Source organism: Myodes glareolus, chromosome 7 (genome assembly GCF_982192425.1).
Source record: "Myodes glareolus chromosome 7, mMyoGla1.1, whole genome shotgun sequence".
Classification (NCBI taxonomy): domain Eukaryota; kingdom Metazoa; phylum Chordata; class Mammalia; order Rodentia; family Cricetidae; genus Myodes; species Myodes glareolus.
Genome location: NC_142032.1, coordinates 8,842,731 through 8,869,082, shown reverse-complemented (window position 1 = coordinate 8,869,082; position 26,352 = coordinate 8,842,731). Strand labels below are relative to the sequence as shown.

Here is a 26,352-nt window from a genome sequence, read left to right as displayed (position 1 = left end):
AAGCTACAGTTACCCTGATATCAAAACCACACAAAGACACAACCAAGAAAGAGAATTACAGGCCAATCTCACTCATGAACATTGACGCTAAAATACTCAAAAAAAAAAAATGCTGGCAAACCGAATCCAAGAATACATTAGAAAAATTATCCATTCCGATCAAGTCGGCTTCATCCCAGAGATGCAGGGCTGATTCAACATATGCAAATCTATCAATGTAATCCATCATATAAATAAACTGAAAGAAAAAAAACCATATGATCATTTCATTGGATGCTGAAAAGGCATATGACAAAATTCAACACCCCTTTATGATAAAGGTGTTGGACAGACTGGGGATACAAGGATCATACCTAAATATAATAAAAGCAATATATAGTAAGCCGACAGCTAACATCAAATTGAACGGAGAGAAACTCAAAGCCATTCCACTAAAATCAGGAACACGACAAGGCTGTCCACTCTCTCCATACCTCTTCAATATAGTGCTTGAAGTTCTAGCAATAGCAATAAGACAACATAAGGGGATCAAGGGGATTCGAATTGGAAAGGATGAAGTTAAACTTTCGTTATTTGCAGACGATATGATAGTGTACATAAGCGACCCCAAAAACTCTACCAAAGAACTCCTACAGCTGATAAACACCTTTTGTAATGTGGCAGGATACAAGATCAACTCCAAAAAATCAGTGGCCCTCTTATACACAAAGGATAAAGAAGCAGAGAGGGAAATCAGAGAAACATCACCTTTCACGATAGCCACAAATAGCATAAAATATCTTGGGGTAACTCTAACCATGGAAGTGAAAGACCTATTTGATAAGAACATTAAGTCCTTGAAAAAGAAATTGAGGAGGATACCAGAAAATAGAAAGACCTCCCCTGCTCTTGGATTGGGAGAAACAACATAGTAAAAATGGCAATTCTACCAAAAGAAATCTATAGATTCAACGCAATTCCCATCAAAATTCCATCAATTTTCTTCAGATACCTTGAGAGAACAATAATCAAGTTTATATGGCAAAACAAAAAAGCCAGGATAGCCAAAACAATCTTATACAATAAAGGAACATCTAGAAGCATTACCATCCCTGACTTCAAACTCTATTACAGAGCAACAGTATTCAAAACAGCTTGGTATTGGCATAAGAACAGAGAAGTCGACCTATGGAATCAAACAGAAGACCCAGGTATTAACCCACAAACATATGAACACCTGATATTTGACAAGGGAGCTAAAGGTATACAATGGAAGAAGGAAAGTATCTTTAACAAATGGTGCTGGCATAACTGGATGTCAACCTGTAGAAGAATGAAAATAGATCCATATCTATCACCATGCACAAAACTCAGGTCCAAATGGATTAAAGACATCAACATTAATCCGACCACTTTGAACCTGATAGAAGAGAAAGTTGGAAGTAGTCTACAAGATATAGGCACAGGAGACCAGTTCCTAAGCAGAACCCCAGGAGCTCAGACAATAAGAGAAGCAATGAATAAATGGGACCTCCTGAAACTGAGAAGCTTCTGTAAAGCAAAGGACACTGTCAGTAAGACCAAAAGGCTACCTTCCGACTGGGAGAAGATCTTCACCAACCCCTCATCAGACAATCTGATCTCCAAAATATACAAAGAACTCAAGAAACTAGACAATAAAACTCTAATTAGCCAAATTAAAAAATGGGGGTACTGAACTGAACAGAGAATTCACAACAGATGAACTCCGAATGGTCAAATGGCACTTAAGCTCATGCTCAACCACCTTAGCGATCAGGGAAATGAAAATCAAAAATACTTTGAGATATCATCTTACACCTGTCAGAATAGCCAAACTCAAAAACACCAACGATAGCCTATGCTGGAGAGGATGTGGAATGAGGGGAACACTCATCCATTGTTGGTGGGAATGCAACCTTGTGCAGCCACTGTGGAAATCAGTGTGGCAGTTTCTCAGGAAACTGGGAGTCAACCTCCCTCAGGACCCAGCAATTCCACTCTTGGGAATATACCCAAGAGATGCCCTAACATACTACAAAAGCATTTGTTCAACTATGTTCATAGCAGCACTATTTGTAATAGCCAGAACCTGGAAACAACCTAGGTGCCCCTCAATAGAAGAATGGTTAATAAAGGTGTGGAACATATATACATTAGAGTTTTACTCAGCGGTAAAAAACAATGACATCTTGAATTTTGCATGCAAATGGATGGAAATAGAAAACGCTTTACTGAGTGAGGTAAGCCAGACCCAAAAAGAGGAACACGGTATGTATTCACTCATAAGTGGATTCTTACCATAATTAAAGGTCTTTGAGCCTATTATCCGTGATCCTAGAGAAGCGAAAAAAGAAGATGATCCTGATGAAGATTATTTAGCTATCAGCCAGGCGGTAGGAAATAGTCAAGAGTCCCAGGTCACCTCGGGTGCATGGGGGGAGGGTTGATGAAAGTGGAGAGGGTTAGAGAGAAGGGAGTAGGGGAGGAATGGGGAAAGCTCGGTGGCCTGGGATGGGGGGGGAGGAAGGATGAATATGGGATCAGGGAAGAATATATTTCAACTAAGGGAGTCATTTTAGGGTTTACAAGAGAATTGATTATAAATGGGATCCCAGGACCAAGGAGAGATTCCCCAGACTGTTCTCTAGACAGAGGAGAGGGTGCCTGAACCGGCCTTGGCCTATAACCATACTGATGAAGATTTTGCTTATCACCATAGATCCTTCATCTGACGATGGATGGCGATACAGACGGAGACCCACATTGGAGCACCGGACTGAGCCCTCCATGGTCCAAATGAGGAGCAGAAGGAGGAAGAACATGAAAAAAAAAAAAAACTCAGGACCGCGAGGGGTGCGATCACCCACTGATACAAGGGGACTGATCTAATGAGAGTTCACCAAGGCCAGTTGGACTGGGACTGAACGAGCTTGTGATCCAACCAGATTTTCTGAATGTGGCCGGATTCTCTGAATGTGGCTGGCACGGAGCCTTTCTGAAAAGCCACTGACAATGACACTGGGACTTGTTTCCTCTGCATATACGGAATTTTTGGGATCCAGTCTGTTCTGATACTCACCTTCAGGGACCTGGAAGGAGAGGGGAGGAACTTGAGCTTCCCACAGGGCTGGAAGCCCTGACTGCTCTTAGGGATGGAGAGGGAGGAGGAGGGGGAGGGGGAGAGTCGGAGGGTGTTGGGAGGAGGGGCGGAAATGAAAACTTTCATAATTTAATAAACTTTGGAAAAAAAATATCTTGGGATAACTCTGACCAAGGAAGTGAAAGACCTATTTGACAAGAACTTTAAGTCTTTGAATAAAGAAATTGAAGAGGATACCAGAAAATGGAAAGATCTCCCTTGCTCTTGGATTGGGAGGATCAACATAGTAAAAATGGAAATTCTACCAAGAGCAATCTATACATTCAATGCAATCCCCATCAAAATCCCATCAAACTTCTTCACAGACCTTGAGGGAATAATAATTAATTTTATGTGGAAAAACAAAAAACCCAGGATAGCCAAAACAACCATATATAAATAACGGAACGTCTGGAGGTATAACCATCCCTGACTTCAAACTCTATTACACAGCTACAGTATTGAAAACAGCTTGGTACTGGCATAAGAACAGAGAAGTCGACCTATGGAATCGAATAGAAGACCCAGATATTAACCCACAAACCTATGAACACTTGATTTTTGACAAGGGGGCTAAAGGTATGCAGTGGAAGAAGGAAAGCATCTTTAACAAATGGTGCTGGCATAACTGGATGTCAACCTGTAGAAGAAAGAAAGTAGATCCATATATATCACCGTGCACAAAAATCAAGTCCAAATGGATTAAAGACATCAACATTAATCTGACCACTTTGAACCTGATAGAAGAGAAAGTGGGAAGTAGTCTACAAGACATAGGCACAGGAGACCACTTCCTAGGTAGAACCCCAGTAGCACAGACAATAAGAGAATCAATGAATAAATGGAACCTCCTGAAACTGAGAAGCTTCTGTAAAGCAAAGGACACCGTCAGTAAGACAAAAAGGCTACCTTCTGACTGAGAGAAGATCTTCACCAACCCCTCATCATATAAAGGTCTGATCTTCAAAATATACAAAGAACTCAAGAAACTAGACAATAAAACTCTAATTAACCCAATTAAAAAATGGGGTGCTGATCTGAACAGAGAATTCTCAACAGAAGAACTCCGAATGGCCAAAAGACACTTAAGGTCATGCTCAACCTCCTTAGCAATCAGGGAAATGCAAATCAAAACAACTATGAGATACCATTTTACACCGGTCAGATTAGCTAAACTCAAAAACACCAATGATAGCCTATGCTGGAGAGGATGTGGAAAGAGGGGAACTCTCATCCATTGTTGGTGGGAATGCAAACTTGTGCAGCCACTGTGGAAATCAGTGTGGCGGTTTCTCAGGAAACTGGGAGTCAACCTCCCTCAAGACCCAGCAATTCCACTCTTGGGAATATACCCAAGAGATGCCCTATCATACCACAAAAGCATTTCTTCAACTATGTTCAGAGCAGCACTATTTGTAATAGCCAGAACCTGGAAACAACCTAGGTGCCCCTCAATAGAAGAATGGTTAATAAAGGTGTGGAACATATATACACTAGAGTTTTACTAAGCGGTAAAAAACAATGACATCTTGAATTTTGCATGCAAACGGATGGACATAGAAAACGCTTTACTGAGTGAGGTAAGCCAGACCCAAAAAGAGGAACACGGTATGTATTCACTCATAAGTGGATTCTAACCATAATTAAAGGTCTTTGAACCTATTATTCGTGATCCTAGAGAAGCTAAATAAGAAGTTGAACCTGATGAAGATTATTTAGCTATCCGCCAGGAGGTAGGAAATAGACAAGAGTCCCAGGTCACCTCGGGTGCATGGGGGGGGTTGATGAAAGTGGAGAGGGTTAGAGAGAAGGGAGTAGGGGAGGAATGGGGAAAGCTCGGTGGCCTGGGATGGGGGGGGGGAGGAAGGATGAATATGGGATCAGGGAAGAATATATTTCAACTAAGGGAGTCATTTTAGGGTTTACAAGAGAATTGATTATAAATGGGATCCCAGGTCCAAGGAGAGATTCCCCAGACTGTTCTCTAGACAGAGGAGAGGGTGCCTGAACCAGCCTTGGCCTATAACCATACTGATGAAGATTTTGCTTATCACCATAGATCCTTCATCTGACGATGGATGGCGATACAGACGGAGACCCACATTGGAGCACCGGACTGAGCCCTCCATGGTCCAAATGAGGAGCAGAAGGAGGAAGAACATGAAAAAAAAAAAAAACTCAGGACCGCGAGGGGTGCGATCACCCACTGATACAAGGGGACTGATCTAATGAGAGTTCACCAAGGCCAGTTGGACTGGGACTGAACGAGCTTGTGATCCAACCAGATTTTCTGAATGTGGCCGGATTCTCTGAATGTGGCTGGCACGGAGCCTTTCTGAAAAGCCACTGACAATGACACTGGGACTTGTTTCCTCTGCATATACGGAATTTTTGGGATCCAGTCTGTTCTGATACTCACCTTCAGGGACCTGGAAGGAGAGGGGAGGAACTTGAGCTTCCCACAGGGCTGGAAGCCCTGACTGCTCTTAGGGATGGAGAGGGAGGAGGAGGGGGAGGGGGAGAGTCGGAGGGTGTTGGGAGGAGGGGTGGAAATGGAAACTTTCATAATTTAATAAACTTTGGAAAAAAAATATCTTGGGATAACTCTGACCAAGGAAGTGAAAGACCTATTTGACAAGAACTTTAAGTCTTTGAATAAAGAAATTGAAGAGGATACCAGAAAATGGAAAGATCTCCCTTGCTCTTGGATTGGGAGGATCAACATAGTAAAAATGGAAATTCTACCAAGAGCAATCTATACATTCAATGCAATCCCCATCAAAATCCCATCAAACTTCTTCACAGACCTTGAGGGAATAATAATTAATTTTATGTGGAAAAACAAAAAACCCAGGATAGCCAAAACAACCATATATAAATAACGGAACGTCTGGAGGTATAACCATCCCTGACTTCAAACTCTATTACACAGCTACAGTATTGAAAACAGCTTGGTACTGGCATAAGAACAGAGAAGTCGACCTATGGAATCGAATAGAAGACCCAGATATTAACCCACAAACCTATGAACACTTGATTTTCGACAAGGGGGCTAAAGGTATGCAGTGGAAGAAGGAAAGCATCTTTAACAAATGGTGCTGGCATAACTGGATGTCAACCTGTAGAAGAAAGAAAGTAGATCCATATATATCACCGTGCACAAAAATCAAGTCCAAATGGATTAAAGACCTCAACATTAATCTGACCACTTTGAACCTGATAGAAGAGAAAGTGGGAAGTAGTCTACAAGACATAGGCACAGGAGACCACTTCCTAGGTAGAACCCCAGTAGCACAGACAATAAGAGAATCAATGAATAAATGGAACCTCCTGAAACTGAGAAGCTTCTGTAAAGCAAAGGACACCGTCAGTAAGACAAAAAGGCTACCTTCTGACTGAGAGAAGATCTTCACCAACCCCTCATCATATAAAGGTCTGATCTTCAAAATATACAAAGAACTCAAGAAACTAGACAATAAAACTCTAATTAACCCAATTAAAAAAATGGGGTGCTGATCTGAACAGAGAATTCTCAACAGAAGAACTCCGAATGGCCAAAAGACACTTAAGGTCATGCTCAACCTCCTTAGCGATCAGGGAAATGCAAATCAAAACAACTATGAGATACCATTTTACACCGGTCAGATTAGCTAAACTCAAAAACACCAATGATAGCCTATGCTGGAGAGGATGTGGAATGAGGGGAACTCTCATCCATTGTTGGTGGGAATGCAAACTTGTGCAGCCACTGTGGAAATCAGTGTGGCGGTTTCTCAGGAAACTGGGAGTCAACCTCCCTCAAGACCCAGCAATTCCACTCTTGGGAATATACCCAAGAGATGCCCTATCATACCACAAAAGCATTTCTTCAACTATGTTCAGAGCAGCACTATTTGTAATAGCCAGAACCTGGAAACAACCAAGGTGCCCCTCAATAGAAGAATGGTTAATAAAGGTGTGGAACATATATACACTAGAGTTTTACTCAGCGGTAAAAAACAATGACATCTTGAATTTTGCATGCAAACGGATGGACATAGAAAACGCTTTACTGAGTGAGGTAAGCCAGACCCAAAAAGAGGAATATGGTATGTATTCACTCATAAGTGTATTCTAGCCATAATTAAAGGTCTTTGAGCTTATTATTCGAGACCCTAGAGAAGCTAAATAAGAAGGTGAACCTGAAGAATATCATGTTCTTATCCTCCTGGAGATTGGAAATAGACAAGAGTCCCAGGTAACCTCGGGTGCATGGGGGGGGTGGGAGGGTTGTTGGAAGGGGAGAGGGTTAGAGAGAAGGGAGTAGGGGAGGAATGGGGAAAACTCGGGGGACTGAGATGGGGGGAGGGAGGAAGGATGGATATGGGATCAGGGAAGAATATATTTCAACTAAGGGAGTTATTTTAGGGTTTACAAGAGAATTGATTATAAATGGGATCCCAGGTCCAAGCAGAGATCCCCAGACTGTTCTCTAGACAGAGGAGTGGGTGCCTGAACCGGCCTTGGCCTATAACCATACTGATGAAGATTTTGCTTATCACCATAGATCCTTCATCTGACGATGGATGGCGATACAGACGGAGACCCACATTGGAGCACCGGACTGAGCCCTCCATGGTCCAAATGAGGAGCAGAAGGAGGAATAACATGAAAAAAAAAAAACTCATGACCGCGAGGGGTGCGATCACCCACTGATACAAGGGGACTGATCTAATGAGAGTTCACCAGGGCCATTTGGATTGGGACTGAACGAGCTTGTGATCCAACCAGATTTTCTGAATGTGGCTGGCCAGGAGCCTTTCTGAAAAGCCATTGACAATGACACTGGGACTTGTTTCCTCTGCATATACTGGATTTTTGGGATCTAGTCTGTTTAGATACTCACCTTCCTGGACCTGGAGGGAGGGGGGAGGAACTTGAACTTTCCACAGGGCTGGAAGCCCTGACTGCACTTAGGGATGGAGAGGGAGGAGGAGGGGGAGTGGGGAGTGGAGGGTGTTGGGAGAAGGGGGGGGGAAATGGAAACTTTCATAATTTAATAAACTTTGAAAAAAATAGTGTGTGTTTTTTGCTGCGTGGGAGACCAGCAGCCAGTAGTGCTGTGCTCAAAGGGAAGCCACGGAGTCAGTGCACACTAGACTTTTCTAACTGAGGGAGTTAGGGGAAAAGACACTCACGCATTCTCTTGATGGTTTCCTTTTAATCTTTTCTTTATTCTTCTTTTTGCATTCTCTATTCTTTATTTTCCTGGTGATTTCCTTTTCTCATTCCTGATGTTTTCCTTGTAACTCATTGTAACTCTCTCATTCTTGATGTTTTCTTTTAACCCATTTTGACTCTATCCAGCGCTATCTCTATTCTTTCCCTTACAGCTTATATACCCCTGCAAAATCTTTTAGGCAGTGTAAAATTGCAATGTGATTACATTCTGGTTTTGTGGATGATTGTAATGAATGCAAACAAACAGTAAAAAGATAGCATGTTTTTCATAACCCTTACATGATTAAACATTTTACATATTACAGGTGAAAAACAAATTATCCCAAGAACCCATGCACATTCATACCCAAGCAACTTGTTATAGATTAACCATGTAAGCAAGCAAGCTATTCTTCTCAGTCAGGTCTGTTACTGGCAGGCTGCAGCTTTGCAGTTGCAAAGAAAGGGCCAGTTACTTTATTACTTATCTTGAAATTGCTTTATTCTTATCTTATAAGAAATTCTAAAGGAATCACAAATCTAAACTTTTATACATGAAAAAATCAGATCTACTTTAAGCTTTTAGGGGGAAAACCCTCAATAGTTTTTTTGTTTGTTTGTTTGTTTGTTTTATATCAGGAGACTTAGAGCAGAAATGGGTATAAGGAATTGATTATTACCTTTGATCATCAACCAATCCTAGTGAGAAAGGCAGTCAGCTAATGGTAATTGAGCTGCTCAGTTCTTGTTCCCTGACCTTAACAAGCTTCACATTCAACTATGTACCTTTCCAAAACTTCAGATTATCTTCCTGGCTTTTACACCTCAAAGCTATTTAACATAAACATCTTAGTCTATCATTATGTTATTTTCAAAGCTTTGTTTCAGTTGTAATGCACTCTAAACCTGTGAACACACCTCCAATATTAAGGTTAAAAGAATTTAAATTAGCAGGGCTACTGGAACTCAATTGTTTTTCTTAATAATTAAACTAAGCCACAGCCTATACTGTTCCTTAAAAGAAACTCATGTGTTTCAGCTGTGTGACACTTCCTTATTTTATTTTTTATCATCAAAACCATATTTAAACTAATATTCTTGTTATCAATTAGATGGTATAGCTTAAGAAGAAGTCATCTTCATAATAATTCACAGGTAAAGATGCCCAGTACAACAAGATGTTTCCATGAGATAAAAACACTACATTACAGGCATAAAAGCCTCCAACCCAGCCTGCATGGGCGCCGACGGAACAGGGCGGTGAGCACAACCGGACAGGAGGGAGTTCCTTTGTTTTAATAGCCTGCCTGCAGTAAGGTCAGACTGCAGGCAGGGAGATTTCTGGCCAGCAAGGCATTGATCCTGTAGCAGAAGATACAATGGAGGGGTAAGTGTGCTCCTGACCCGCCACAGAAGCCCGGTAAGGGAACACACAATTTTTCCGTCACCCTTATCTCCCTAGGTATTCCAAAGGGGCGGCTTCCCCCAGCCAAGCCCTCTCTCCTCCTACTCCATCCCCGCTTTCAGCCAGGAACCCCTTCCCTTCCTCCCTCCCTTTTTTGGGGCATAAAATCCTCCAACCCAGCCTGTGTGGGCGCCGTTGGGACCCGGCGGTGAGTGCAACCAGGCAGGAGGGAGTTCCTTTGTTTTAATAGCCTGCATGCAGCAAGGTAGGACTGCAGGCAGGGAGATTCCTGGCCAGCAAGGGGCATTGATCCTGTAGCAGAAGACCCAGCAGGGAAGAGCCATTGGAGAGCATCTGAAGGAAGAGATGAGCAGGCGCCAAGGCAAGAATTCCTCCAACAATCTGAAAAACAACATGAAAACACCAGATACCAGTGATCTTACTACAGAAGGACTTGAACACCCTATTCTGGAAGATGTGGAAAACAGTGTCATTATGAAAGCAATAGAGTCCCTTAAACAGGGTATGAATAACTCACTTAAAGAAATGGAAGAGAGGCAGTGCTGAGAATTTCTATCCAGAGAGGTGAGTGGGTGCTCGCCTAGGCACTCTGGCCCGAAAGAGAGCACAGCCCCTCCCCCCTCAGCTTCTCGGCAGAGTCTTCGGTGTTCCATGGCACCCCTCCCTGCCCCCACTGCTGCCGCCCTTTTGTCTTCTGGGTCCTGGAAATAACAGCTATCCCTGCTGCAGTGCTGAGAAGTTCTATCCAGAGATTGCTGAGGAGTTCTATCCAGAGAGTGCTGAGGAGTTCTATCCAGAGAGTGCTGAGGAGTTTCATCCAGAGAGGAGGAGATGGGCAGGCGCCAATGCAAGAATTCCTCCAACAACCTGAAAGGCAACATGACATCTCCAGAATCCAGGGATCACGAAACTAGAAGAATTGAACACCCTACTCCAGAAGAAATAGAAGAAATCGACTCTAAGCGGATCTTTATGAAAATAATAGAGGAACTTAAACAGGAGGTGAAAATCTGCCGTAAAGAAATGGAAGATAAGTATAACAAAAAGATTGAGGAAATGAGTAAAGAAATAAAAGAGAAATATACCAAAAAGTTTGAAGAAATGAGTAAATCCGCAAATGAAATTCTGGGAAACCAAGAAAAAACAATCAAACAGGTAATGGAAACAGTTCAAGATTTGAAAACTGAAATGGAGTCAATGAAGAAATCACAAGCCAAGGGCTGGTTGGCTATGGAAAATATAGGTAAACGAACAGAGACTTCAGAAACAAGCATAACCAACAGAATACAAGAGATAGAAGAAAGAATCTCAGACTCTGAGGACACCATAGAGAAATTAAACGCTCTGACCAAAGAAAACAGCAAATCCAACAAATTCTCATCACAAAACATTCAGGAAATCTGGGACACAATAAAAAAAAAACCAAATCTAAGAATAATAGGGGTAGTAGAAGGAGAAGAATTGCAGATCAAAGGCCCAGAAAATATATTCAACAAAATTATAGAAGAAAACTTCCCCAACCTAAAGAACGATATCCCTATGAAGGTTCAAGAAGCATACAGAACATCGAATAGGCTGGATCAAAAAAAAAAAATACCCTCGCCAGATAATAATCAAAACACAAAACATTCAGATTAAAGAAAGAATATTAAGAGCTGCAAAGGAAAAAGATCAAGTAACTTATAAAGGTAAACCTATCAGACTTACACCAGACTTCTCTATGGAAACCATGAAAGCCAGAAGGTCCTGGATAGAGGTACTGCAGAAACTAAGAGACCATGGATGCAAACCCAGACTACTATACCCAGCCAAGCTATCGTTCACTATCAACGGAGAAAACAAAATATTCCAGGATAAAAAACAAATTTAAACAATACATAGCTACAAATCCAGCCTTATAGAAAGTATTAGAAGGAAAATCACAACCCAAGGAATCCAACATTCCCAACACTGCCTACAATAACTCAGACATCTAGCGACCCTTCACAACCACAACTCAAAGAAGGGAAAAACATACACTCCACTACCCAAAAAAATAAATAAATAACCGGAGTCAACAACCACTGATCATTAATATCACTTAATATTAATGGACTCAATTCACCTATAAAGAGGCACAGACTTAGACATTGGATACGAAAACAGGATCCAACATTCTGCTGTTTACAAGAAACACACCTCAACCACAAAGACAGACACCTACTCAGAGTAAAGGGTTGGGAAAAAGTTTTCCAAGCAAACGGACCTAAGAAACAAGCAGGTGTGGCCTTTCTAATATCTAACAAAATTGACTTCAAACTAAAATCTATCAGAAGAGATAGAGATGGACATTTCATACTCATAACAGGAACAATTCATCAGGAGGAAGTCTCAATCCTGAATATCAATACCCCTAATATAAAGGCACCCACTTATGTAAAAGAAACACTTCTAGAACTCAAGGCAGTCATCAAACCACACACACTAATAGTAGGAGACTTCAACACACCTCTCTCACCAATGGACAGGTCAATCAGACAGAAACCTAACAGAGAAATAAGAGAATTATTGGAGGTATTGAATCAAATGGACTTAACAGACATCTATAGAACACTCCACCCAAATAGGAAAGAATATACCTTCTTCTCTGCAGCCCATGGAACCTTCTCAAAAATTGATCACATACTTGGTAACAAAGCAAACTTCCACAGATACAAAAAAATATTGGTAACCACCTGTGTCTTGTCAGATCACCATGGATTAAAGTTAGAATTCAACAACAATGCTACCCCCAGGAAGCCAACAAACTCATGGAAGTTGAACTGTCAACTATTAAATCACCCCTGGATCAAGGAAGAAATAAAGAAAGAAATTAAACTCTTCCTTGAATTTAATGAAAACAAAGACACAACATACTCAAACCTATGGGACACTATGAAAGCAGTGCTAAGAGGAAAGTTCATAGCACTAAGTGCCCAATTAAAGAAAACGGAGAAAGCACACATTGGAGACTTAACAGCACACTTGAAAGCTCTGGAAAAAAAGAAGCAGATTCACCCAGGAAGAGTAGAAGCCTGGAAATAATCAAACTGAGGGCTGAAATCAACAAAATAGAAACACAGAAAACAATCCAAAGAATCAATGAAACAAAAAGTTGGTTCTTGGAGAAAATCAACAAGATCAACAAACCTCTATCCAAACTAATCAAACGGCAGAAAGAGAACATGCAAATTAATAAGATCAGAAATGAAACGGGGGACATAACCACAGACACAAAGGAAATTCAGAGAATCATTAGATCTTACTACAAAAGTTTATATGCCACAAAGTTGGAAAATGTAAAAGAAATGGATTGGTTTTTAGATAAATACCATTTACCAAAGTTAAATCAAGACCAGGTGAACAATCTAAATAGACCAGTTAGTCGCGAAGAATTAGAAGCTGTTATCAAAAACCTCCCAACCAAAAAAAGCTCAGGGCCAGATGGTTTCAATGCAGAATTCTACCAGAACTTCCAAGAAGAGCTGATACCTATATTCCTTAAGGTATTTCACAATATAGAAACAGAAGAATCATTGCCAAACTCTTTTTATGAAGCTACAGTTACCCTAATACCAAAACCACACAAAGACATAACCAAGAAAGAGAATTACAGGCCAATCTCACTCATAAACATCAACGCAATAATTCTCAATAAAATACTGGCAAACCGAATCCAAGAACACATTAGAAAAATCACCCATTATGATCAAGTGGGCTTCATTCCAGAGATGCAGGGCTGGTTCAACATACGCAAATCTATCAATGTAATCCATCATATAAATAAACTGAAAGAAAAAAACCATATGATCATTTCATTGGAAGTTGAAAAAGCACTTGACAAAATTCAACACCCATTTATGATAAAGGTGTTGGAGAGATTGGGGATACAAGGATCATACCTAAATATAATAAAAGCAATATACAGCAAGTCGACAGCTAACATCAAATTGAATGGAGAGAAACTCAAAGCCTTTCCACTAAAATCAGGAACACGACAAGGCTGTCCACTCTCTCCATACCTCTTCAATATAGTGCTTGAAGTTCTAGCAATAGCAATAAGACAACATAAGGGGATCAAGGGGATTTGAATTGGAAAGAATGAAGTTAAACTTTCGTTATTTGCAGACGATATGATAGTGTACATAAACGACCCCAAAAACTCTACCAAAGAACTCCTACAGCTGATAAACACCTTTTGTAATGTGGCAGGATACAAGATCAACTCCAAAAAATCGGTTGCCCTCCTATACACAAAGGATAAAGAAGCAGAGAGGGAAATCAGAGAAACATCACCTTTCACGATAGCCACAAATAGCATAAAATATCTTGGGGTAACTCTAACCAAGGAAGTGAAAGACCTATTTGACAAGAACTTTAAGTCTTTGAAGAAAGAAATTGAGGAGGACACCAGAAAATGGAAAGACCTCCCCTGCTCTTGGATTGGGAGAATCAACATAGTAAAAATGGCAATTCTACCAAAAGCAATCTATAGATTCAATGCAATTCCCATCAAAATCCCATCAAACTTCTTCACAGACCTTGAGAGAACAATAGTCAAGTTTATATGGCAAAACAAAAAACCCAGGATAGCCAAAACAATCTTATACAATAAAGGAACTTCTGGAGGCATTACCATCCCTGACTTCAAACTCTATTACAGAGTAACAGTATTGAAAACAGCTTGGTATTGGCATAAGAACAGAGAAGTCGACCTATGGAATCGAATAGAAGACTCGGATATTAACCCACAAACCTCTGAACACCTAATTTTCGAAAAGAGAGCTAAAGATATAAAATGGAAGAAGGAAAGTATCTCTAACAAATGGTGATGGCATAACTGAATGTCAACCTGTAGAAGAATGAAAGTAGATCCATATCTATCACCATGCACAAAACTCAAGTTCAAATGGATTAAAGACATCAACATTAATCTGACCACTTTGAACCTGATAGAAGAGAAAGTGGGAAGAAGTCTACAAGACATAGGCACAGGAGACCACTTCCTAGGTAGAACCCCAGTAGCACAGACAATAAGAGAATCAATGAATAAATGGGACCTCCTGAAACTGAGAAGCTTCTGTAAAGCAAAGGACACCGTCAGTAAGACAAAAAGGCTACCTTCGGACTAGGAAAAGATCTTCACCAACCCCTCATCAGACAAAGGTCTGATCTCCAAAATATACAAAGAACTCAAGAAACTAGACACTGAAACTCTAATTAACCCAATTAAAAAATGGGGTACTGAACTGAACAGAGAATTCACAACAGATGAACTTCGAATGGCCAGAAGACACTTAAGGTCATGCTCAACCTCCTTAGCGATCAGGGAAATGCAAATCAAAACCACTTTGAGATATCATCTTACACCTGTCAGAATAGCCAAACTCAAAAACACCAATGATAGCCTATGCTGGAGAGGATGTGGAGTGAGGGGAACACTCATCCATTGTTGGAAATGCAAACTTGTGCAGCCACTGTGGAAATCAGTGTGGCAGTTTCTCAGGAAACTGGGAGTCAACCTCCCTCAGGACCCAGCAATTCCACTCTTGGGAATATACCCAAGAGATGCCCTATCATACTACAAAGGTATTTGTTCAACTATGTTCATAGCAGCACTATTTGTAATAGCCAGAACATGGAAACAACCTAGGTGCCCCTCAATAGAAGAATGGTTAAAAAAGGTGTGGAACATATACACATTAGAGTTTTACTCAGCGGTAAAAAACAATGACATCTTGAATTTTGCATGTAAATGGATGGAAATAGGAAACGCTTTACTTAGTGAGGTAACCCAGACCCAAAAAGAGGAATATGGTATGTACTCACTCATAAGTTGATTCTAGTCATAGTTAAAGGTCTTTGAGCCTATAATTCGTGATGCTAGAGAAGTTAAATAAGAAGGTGAACCTGAAGAAAATCATATAGTTATCCTTCTGGATCTTGGAAGTAGACAAGAGTGCCAGGCAACCTTGGATGCACGGGCGGGGGTGGATGGAATGGGAGAGGGTTAGACAGAAGGGAGTAGGGGAGGATTGGGGAAAGCTTGGGGGATTGGGAGTGGGGGATTGGGAGGAAGGATGGTTATGGGAGCAGGGAAGTATTTATCTCAACTAAGGGAGCCATTTTAGGGTTTCCAAGAGACTTGATTCTGGAGGGGTTCCAAGGCCCAAGGAGAGGTCCCCAGATTCTTCCCTGGGCAGCAGAGGAGAGGGTGTCTGAACTGACCTTGACCCATAACCATACTGATGAATATTTTGCATGTCACCATAGAACCTTCATCTGGCGATGGATGGAGATAGAGACAGAGACACATATTGGAACACTGGACTTAACTCCCTAGGTCCAAATGAGAAGCAGAGGGAGGGAGAACGTGATCAAGGAAGGCAGAACCAGAAGGAACCTTCATCCGACGATGGATGGAGATAGAGACAGAGACCCACATTGGAACACTGGACTGAGCCCCCAAGGTCCAAATGAGGAGCAGAAGGAGGGAGAACATGAAAAAGGAAGTCAGAACAGAGAAGGGTGCGTTCACCCACTGATACAAGGGGACTGATCGAATGAGAGCTCACCAAGGCCAGCTGGACTGGGACTGAACGAGCTTGTGATCCAACCAAATTCTCTGAATGTGTCTGACATGGGGGCTGACTGAGAAGCCATTGACAATGGCACTGGGTCTTGTTTCGTCTGCATGTACTGGCTTTTTGGGATCCTGGTCTGTTTGGATGCTCATCTTCCTAGACCTGGAGGGAGGGGGGAGGAACTTGGACTTCCCACAGGGCAGGAAACCCTGACTGCTCTTGGGACTGGAGAGGGAGGAGGAGAGGGAGTGGGGGGAGCGGGAGAGTATTGGGAGGAGGGGAGGAAGTGGAAATTCTTATAAATAAAAGAAAAAAAAAACAGAAAAAAAAGTTGATAACAAAAACCAAAAAAAAAAAAACCACTACATGACAGACAGTAGGACTCTCCCTACCCCATTCACACCGTGCCGCATACCAGAAAAAGATGGCAGCAGCAAACATGTAAAGACACAGCAGAAGCAAAAGACATTATGGATCTGTGGTCTCAGGACCTTGTCTTTCGAAGATTCATCCACCAGGGAGTTGTCTCCTGGTGGGCTGACACCCTGAACTTCAGTTACCTGCTGCTCCTCTGACACGCCACTGCCATGGGCCGAAGCACTTTTCGATCTGATCTTTATTTGTTAATCATTCTTAATGCAGCCGGGTGCTTCACCTCCTGGATTTCTCACAATCGTCCTATGACGTCACACTGGTGTGACTCCATTTGTGCGGGTAGAAAACTTGCACAACTGGTGATCTTTGCTCTCACTCATGAATCCACATAGCCACATATCTGCCGCGATGTTGTAATCCCTCGCCCACTGAGACCTGAATTTCTTATTGCGCACACACTCAAACTCACACCTTGCCTGTGCAAAAACACATTTGAAGAGAAAAATGAAGAGTCAAACTCTGGTTGGTTTTAAATCCTCTACTTCCACAGTATTATGTCTAAGAACTTTTAACCTCCTTGTTCTTCATAAAATCAGCCAAATCGCACTTGGAAACAAAACTGTTTGAGAGATAAACTGAGAGCCCACAAATCCTAGCTTAGTGAACATTTAATACATAATCAATAAAAGTTTGTTCTCTCTCTCTTTCTCTCTCTCTCTCTCTCTCTCTCTCTCTCTCTCTCTCTCTCTCTCTTTCTCTCTCTCTCTCTCCTCCGTTCTTTTTCTTTCTCTGCTTTAACATCCTTAGTGACAATAAACTCACTAAACACATTTTTGGCCATTTGGTTCCCAGGAAGGGACATGGACATCCTGGGGTGCATCCTTCACAGCCACCCACGCACAGGGCTGTCAGCAACAGCAGAGTGACAGCTGTCAAGTGGAACATTCAATCCTAAAAACATAGCTCAAAAGAACAGAGTACTCAAGAGTGACCACCCAGTGTTGTAGAAACTCTGCGATGCCATCACAGACATGACAGTCAAGGGTTGAATCTATTTCCTTTGTGGAGGTGGAGACTGAAATGCAAGAAATAAGCTAAGAATGATCAACATCTGTGGAGGGGAAACAGGTTGTGGAAAAAGAACTGAACTGTCACATGACCACGAAAATGTCAGATGTCAAGTAGCATAGCTACGAACCCCACTCCCGACTGGCCAATGTGCAAGGATCAAAAGATTTCAGAGTGTTCATCACCAAACTGAGCATTCATATCACACCCCTCCCTAAAAGCCTTGAGGATACTGGTGGAAGAGGTGATGAAAAGACTCCAAGAGTCAAAAGTGATGGGTGACTTCAAGTGCAGTCACGCTTGTAGATTCACAGCCATTATGACAGCACTCACGAGACCTTCCAAGCTCCACACACACCAGCATAGATGGGAGGCACACATAATACCATAGCTGAGGAACTATGGGCCTTTGATAGCCACATGCAGAGGGGTAGTTACTTTTCTTTAATGGTGTTACCCCTATTGGTCCGTATTGTTACCCCAAACCAGAACAGCCCCCAGTCCAAGAGTAGTTGTGCAACATAAACTGAACCTAATGGAGAAGGGAGAAAATAAATTTGTGACTCCTTTTTATTAATTATAGTTGCATACTGTCACAGTCACAGGCTGTGTTGTGAAATCAGCTGCAGCCCAGATTGGCCTTGAACTTGAGATGCCCCTGCATCTTGAGTGCTGGGACTCTTGAGTGGGGTCGGTCTATGGAGAAGTGAACCTGGTCTGGTAAGTGGCTTATCTTCCTGTCTCGCTTTGAGCTGTTCAATCTGCCCTTGGTGGGAAGTCTGCTTGGGCCTTCTTTCCTGACTTTCTCAAGGCAGAGGCAGGGAATTACTGTGTGTATGTGTGTATAGTCTAATACACAAGCACAGCCTTCTCAGTCTGTAAAATGTTACTTGCATGAGTGTTTTTAGCGTTGGCCAAAAAGAGGTCATGAATTTGAAAGAGAGCAAGAAAGGCTAAGAGAATTTGGAGGAGGGAAATGATGAATATGTTCAGATTATAATGTCAATGTTGGTGGGAATGCAAACTCGTGCAGCCACTGTGGAAATCAGTGTGGCGGTTTCTCAGGAAACTGGGAGTCAACCTCCCTCAGGACCCAGCAATTCCACTCTTGGGAATATACCCTAAAGATTCCCGATCATACTACAAAAGCATTTGTTCTACTATGTTCATAGCAGCACTATTTGTAATAGCCAGAACCTGGAAACAGCCTAGGTGCCCCTCAATAGAAGAATGGTTAAAAAAGGTGTGGAACATATACACATTAGAGTTTTACTCAGCGGTAAAAAACAATGACATCTTGAATTTTGCATGCAAATGGATGGAAATAGAAAACGCTTTACTGAGTGAGGTAAGCCAGACCCAAAAAGAGGAACACGGTATGTATTCACTCATAAGTGGATTCTAACCATAATTAAAGGTCTTTGAGCCTATTATTCGTGATCCTAGAGAAGCTAAATAAGAAGATGAACCTGATGAAGATTATTTAGCTATCCACCAGGAGGTAGGAAATAGACAAGAGTCCCAGGTAACCTCGGGTGCATGGGGGGGAGGGAGGGTCGATGGAAGGGGAGAAGGTTAGAGAGAAGGGAGTAGGGGAAGAAAGGGGAAAGCTTGGTGGCCTGGGATGGGGGGGGAGGGAGGAAGGATGAACAAGGGATCAGGGAAGATTATATTTCAACTAAGGGACCCATTTTAGGGTTTACAGGAGACTTGAGTATATATGGGATCCCAGGTCCAAGGAGAGATCCCCCAGATTGCTCTCTGGACAGAGGAGTGGGTGCCTGAATCGGCCGTGGCCCATGTCCATACTGATGTATATTTTGCTTATCACCATAGATCCTGCATCTGACGAAGGATGGCGATACAGTCGGAAACCCACATTGCAGCACGGGACTGAGCCCCCCGAGGTCCAAATGAGGAGCAGAAGGAGGAAGAACATGAAAAACGAAGTCAGTACTGCGAGGGATGCCATCACCCACTGATACAAGGGAACGGATCTGATGAGAGTTTACCAAGGCCAGTTGGACTGGGACTGAAAGAGGACGTGATCTAACCAGACTCTCCGAATTTGGCCGGATTCTCTGACTGTGGCTGACCCGAAGTCTTTCTGAAAAGCCATTGACTATGACACTGGGACCTGTTTCCTCTACATATAATGGATTTTGGGGATCCAGTCTGTTTGGACACTCACCTTCCTGGACCTGGAGGGAGGGGGAAGGAACTGGAACTTCCCACAGGGCAGGAAACCCTGACCGCCCTGGGGGACGAAGAGGGAGGAGGAGGGGGAGTAGGGGGAGTGGGAGGGTGTTGGGAGGGGGGGTGGAAATGGAAACTTTTATAATTTAATAAAATTTACTAAAAAAAAAAAAAAAAAAAAAAAAAAAAAAAGAATAAATTGGAGAACTGAGATGGTACTTTGAAAGAACAACAAAGTCCAAAAAAAAAAAAAAAATTCTCCAAGAAGTATTTTTTAAATGTATAATTTTCTGCTGATTACCGCAGGAAGGGGAATTTGAAGTAGGCAGCTCTCCTTACCTGTGGAAAAGTCCTAATGAATGAACTAGCTGAGACCAGCTGTTGCCAACAATCTGAGCAACTGATAGAATAAATGTCTCAGACCCAAAAGACGGAGTAGAACTGGTGTGTGCATCACAGCATCTGCCACAAGTCTTGTGACTGAAGAGATTTATTTGCTTTTATTAAATATTCTGGGACTGTCTTCTACAAGATTCCAAACTCTTCCATAGCAAAGACTTGGGTTCATATGAAGCCTGGAGTGATAACTATCTTCATTTCTGGTTCTGTTTCCTTATTTGGAATGGGTCTGTCTAAACCCTTTTTTTTAATGTATCAATTTATAGAAGAAGAAAAGTAGATACAAGTAGCGGAATGCAGAAAAATAGGTGGAGAAAATAGAGCACACAGAAAAGCCTCCACTTGTGAAGTTTGTGCAGCTGAATGAAGATGAGGCAGAAGCCATGAAAGGGACATAGGAAAAGTCACAAGTGAAACACAGAGATGGTGGGTTTGGTGGAAGATGGGAAATGGAGTGTGGAGCCAAACTGATGGGTCTCAGGGAGATTGACCTGGAAAAGCACAGACTACATGTGAACTCTCACCAGCTATCCCTGGGAGGACTGAGTACAACGACTAGATTTAACTTTCTGAATATCTTCTATCAGAAACCCAAAGTGGCACAAAGGAGGGAAGTTGACAGGACAAGGTCAATTGAAGGGGTTAGTCATACAAATATAGAATGAACTTAAGAAAGAAATAAGCAATAGATGGTATACGGACCTTTGTGGTCAGTCTCTTCAAAGGTCCTTCTCTTTCGGGGATGAGTCTTCATGCTAATTGTCCTGGTTTTGCGTTCTGCACTTTTGATCTCTCGGCACCAATTTTATTCTTACTCTCTGCTTGAACTGGGGCATGTCTGAAATGAATAAGAAAAACGATTCTACATGTCTGATCATCAGGAAGCTTATTGTAAATGTTTGAGTACTTATGTGGAGGGAAGGTACTGAGCAGATACTTTTGTGAAGAAAAAAAAAATGAAGGCCTCAGCTGGGGGAGGGGCCAAGGGTGAACTGTGAAAGATGGGAAGAATTTGGCCAGGTGAGAAAGAATGAGGTGAGAGGGGTGAGGGTGAGGAAACATGAATGGTTGGGTGGTCTAGTCTGTGGGAAGGAGTCAAGCATACAGAGCCCAGGTTGGCTGATTCCAAGTAGCACACTGGTGCCTGCTCTGATCTTCTGAGCCCTTCCATCGTTTCTATTTCCTACTGTGCCCTATTTTGTTAGCTATAGTGCAGTCATTGTAGAACTGGGGAGTCATGTTTTGCCTCTCTAGCATCTAACCCAACACCCTTATAATAATGAGATCTCGGGATGTTATGGAGGCTTTAAAATTCTTTGTAACCATTCTTCATTTTCTTTCTTCTGGGAAGTAAAGGAGAAGTATTTTCTCGTATGGATAAAACTGGGTGCAGCCACAATATATCAATTGCTTAAAATAAATATATACATTTCAACTATTTGCCAACAAACATCATCTACAAGACAAACACAGAACAAGGAGATTAATCAATAAAGCAATTGTTAGAGAGTCTGCTTATGTGTAACAACGTCCTCTAGACATGTCTATACAGTTACTGGATTTCAATAGCACTTGGAGTGCTTCTTTTATGTCTTTTGAGTAGACAGTAAAGCCCCTTTAGAAACACACTCTAGAAACTATTGCATTTTGCTTGGACCAAGTATCCATTTTGTGAGACCAGAGATGAAGAGGGAAGTGTTGAAGTGGAGAGGCTTCTTTGTCATCTCAGAATGGATGAGCAAGAAATAGGAAATAATCCTTTCAAATACATGCTTTTTCAACCAGTACAATCTGAATGTTTCACACATTATATCAGCCCATTCTCGGGTCCTCAAGCTTGGTAACAAATGTCTTCACCCACTGAGCTGCCTTGCTGGCCCAGAAACATAATCATTTTAAAGTCTTTGAGAAATGTATCCTACTATTATACTGAAATAGAAGAGCCTGCTTGTCTTCCCTACATCTACAATCTCAAAACAGGCAATCCACACATACACTTATCCCATTCAAACACCTGGACACCCATCCTGAGCACCCATCTGGACAGCTGTGTTTATTAAATCACTAAATGATTTGCCATCTGAGACTTGAGAATCCCCCTTGAAAAAATGAAGCTCAGTTCCCATTCAACAAAACAAACCAAACTTCCTATCATTAAGGTGATTGACTTTTCCTGGCTCAGTAAAAAATAAATAATTTTAGAAAATAAATAATTTAGACTTTATTTCAATTTAAATTCATACAAGTAGTCTTGGTGTAATATTTCACCTTAAACTTGTATTAAACATCTACTAACAAAAATGGTGGCAGAAACTATGGAATAAAACAGTAAACCTAGGTATCCTGCCACCAAAAGGAACCCTATAGTAACAATACTACAGTAAATGGCTTAGCAATGATTAATGAGCAGACTCAGTGTTGGGCTGTGCCACCCTGCTAAGACTCTTGCATGTCGTTTCCATTCACAGTCAGAACCAAGCTGTGGTTGTTAAAAGGCAAATAAAGATAATTACAACAACTAGAGGTGTGACTCATGTTCTTCCCAGTGTGCTTTTCACCTTGCTCTTGGGTCGCAGGAAAACAACGTGAAAGGACAAGACCAGCCTCAGCTTCCTCGTTTGTAGTCTTCTGCCTTTAGACCGTAGCTCATGGAAATGTCTCAAGCCCTTTCCCACTGAGTCTCAGGTCCTCAGGTTGACTAGTATCCAGGTTTATTCTACCCCATGTATTGACTTCTCCAGTTTCCGGGCATCTTTATTCCAATGCTGTGTCCACGTCTGGCTGGAGATGGTGTGGTGCAGGACAGGCAGGGCGTGGCAATCCTACCTAGCTCTTCTCCAGTAAAAAGCCTAACCTAACGAGCATCTCTGGCTAGAGATACTTTAACACCTATTGCAAAATATGCAAAGCACTGCACCAGTCAGAGAGGGTGACATGCCATCCATGCGACACACTGGTCAGAGAACAAGAAGCATGCCGTCTCGTCTTTCCCAGTCTTGCCTCTGTGCTTTCTTTGCCTTTGCTAATTGGAAATTGGAAATCTTCGCTGTAATAAAATCTAATCATGAGTAGAGCAGCTTTTCTCTGTCGTTCAAGAAAGGAATCAAATCTTGATGGTTGCCTTGGAGATGCCCATTACGGACACAATGGGGAAGAGACAATTAGCACAGACTTGTTACTTACATTTCAAACTAACAAGTTCTAAAATTGTGACCACAGACAAGTAACTGAATTCCACTGTAATCCAGTTTCTTCGTTTCAAAATTAGGGTTATTGTGCCTACCATAAAATTGTATGAAGTAAAAGATTTTGCATTCCACAGTGCCTAGGGTGTGCCTGGCACAAATTAATTACTTGGTGCCTGACACTTCCGTCTCTTGATTTTCCTAGGCATCATGTTGTTTCTTGACTTACTTGTTTCTTGATATTACAGAATATCTGTAATGAATAAAAGCAGGGTTGTCTATTCTTGCCTTTGAAAAATGCCATGTCAGTTACTTCAGGCCTTAGCCAAAGTTGGTTGACTCAACATTGCAAACGAGACTTTGGGTGATTGCCCAGGTATTCAGTTGTCTCTTCCATTCGTTGCACATTTCGGAAGTTTCCCGCTTGTACTTCCGGGCTGCTTGAGTAAAATTATTTTCCTTCTCAGATCTTTGATGGAGTTGAAGATTAGATAGTTGTAGTTACCATCTACATTATTTAGACTCCCTGAAATAGAATGTTTAGTAAAACTTTTGTTATATGTTTCTTGCTTAATATTGCTTATTGTTTGTAACTTTATATTTATTATTTGCTTCTATTGTATATAGTTGTATTTGGTTTTGTTCTGTCTTATTTTAGAAAAAAAAAAGGGGAGATGATAGGGGAGTTCAGCCAATCACATTCTGTTCATGGGGTGTGTCGCCCTTAGGCAAAAGTTTACCTATAAACCTGGCGAGTGTGCCTTCCCCCCTCTAACCCCCACCCCCTACCCCCCACCACCCCCTACCCCCCACCACCCCCTACCACCCCCCCCACCCCCGCTCTCTCTCACCTGTCTCCTGCGTCAGGATGGATCATTGGGATTCTGGTGTAAGTCTTCCTTCTGTTTATTAAAGCTGTATATTTTGTATTAAGCTAGTCTGGCGGATCTTTTATTACCGATCGCACCGCGCCCCTTTCACTCATCTTTAGCTGGAACTGACATGGAGAAAGCCCCTTTCTAATCCAGAATTCAGACTAAGAAAAAGCAAATAAAGTTCCTACGTCTGATTCCAAAGACTTCCTTTGCTATATCTGTTCAAAGACTCTGGACTGTGCACATTCTATTGCTGAAGAAGCATTTGTGTATTTTTCCATCAATAAAGGTTTCCATGTATCTGATGTGAGACAGACACCAGGGGCATGGGAAACCTTGAAGCTGTGGTTGTGCGGTAAAATCCATCTTTGTAGAGACCTTGCGAGGTTGTTTCCATCTTAAGGGATTGACATACGCAAGGGTCTTGGGGTGAGAACGAATACAGAAGGAAATGAAGCAGAGAGATTTCATGAATAGATGACTGGGAGGCCAGAGGCTGGGCAATGGGCGACTAGGGGGAATGCAGAGCTTAGGGGCACAGCATTCAAATGCGTACTGGGAAGCAGTTTGAGGTTAGGGGCTGATCTAATCTAAAATCACCATCTTAGAATTGTAAGTAACGCCTGTGGCAAACAAGGATGCCATGAAATATTAGATATAGAAGGGATCAAACAGGTCCCTTAGCCCCAGATTCCTTAATTCAGAGATGAGAAATAAGAAACACACAAAAGAGGAGTTTCCCAAACCTATCCTATGGTTTGAAAAAGCACCAGGTCAAAACATTAGACATCCATCTCTTGGCCTGTAGGTTTTCAATAGCTGCCTACTGCTATTCACATCCTCCATATTGCCTTGGTTATCAGGAAATGCGAGCAAATACATCCTAAGCTGTTCTGTGGGACATTGCGACTAGTCTTTCTCTTCACATGCCCTGTGCTTATGAAAACCCCAAGTCTACACCTGAGAATCTGTGCCTTGAGGTTCCAGGGCTGGAGCTGCTAAAGCCGCTCCTGACAGAAATACAAAAATTGTTACATCCTCAGTCAACTCGGCTTTTGCTCTCCTTGTTCCCAAGCTTTGAGCCTGCATCCTCAGAGTCCCCATCACAACAGCTGCCTCGCTGTCTCCCCTATCTCTCCGCCCAGTGACCAAAAAAGTCAGACCAAGCAATGGAAGGGGCGGGAATGGGCGAGAGTGTTCCTACCCACTTTGGTTTGTGTAGTTCATTCCTTGTGAGCTGCTGCTAGTCCCAGCCAGGCGTCCATGCTACATGAGAGCCAAGGAGAGCAGGGCTGTCCAGACTGACAGCCTATCAGGTCCTCCTCAAAGCCCCCCATACTGAGACTTCAGCAAGTAAAACTCTGCTTCCAAGAAATGTATCATCACGCAAAGAACGTCCCTGTATTCCTCTGGGACCTGAACAGTATTACCCCATGCGAAGACTAGGGAGGGAGAGCATTCCTGGTTAATGACTTTAACATAAACCACTGGCCTCAGCAAAAGCACATCCCTCTCATTTATGAATGATCAATGACTAGAAAAGACATCCTGCCTACCCAACTGAGTACTTGGCTTGCTCTCATTCCACTCTGCTAAGCTGGAGGTTCTAGGCAAAGGACTGCTGGGAAAGCCTTCCTCTGCCATTGGGTTTGGAGGCAGAGGAACATTCTACTTCAAACCACAACAGACGGACATAGAAAAATTCACACCTTCCTGCTGCCCTACTCTGAACTCCCCCTTACTCTTCCAATAGAGGTAGATTTGTGGTCCTCACTTCCTAAACTGAAGGGCTATCCGTGAGTTTCTGACCATCCAGACAGGAGGACGGCTTGGATCAACAGGGGCAACTAGGAGATACTTGGCTCTCATGCATGCAGAAACCTTGGCC

General features: G+C 42.2%; 1 long non-coding RNA gene across 1 annotated transcript in view; it reads right to left on the bottom strand.

Annotated features, from left to right (window-relative positions):
• Nucleotides 1-8,331: 8,331 nt before the first annotated feature.
• The window catches only part of LOC148121290 (uncharacterized), a 50,830-nt gene continuing 32,809 nt past the window's right edge, over nt 8,332-26,352 (bottom strand). Inside the window, exons 2-3 of the long non-coding RNA XR_015738239.1 lie at nt 21,107-21,242; nt 8,332-10,145 (exon numbers count right to left, since the gene is read on the bottom strand). This is a non-coding gene — a long non-coding RNA (uncharacterized LOC148121290). The remainder of the gene's footprint in view (nt 10,146-21,106; nt 21,243-26,352) is intronic.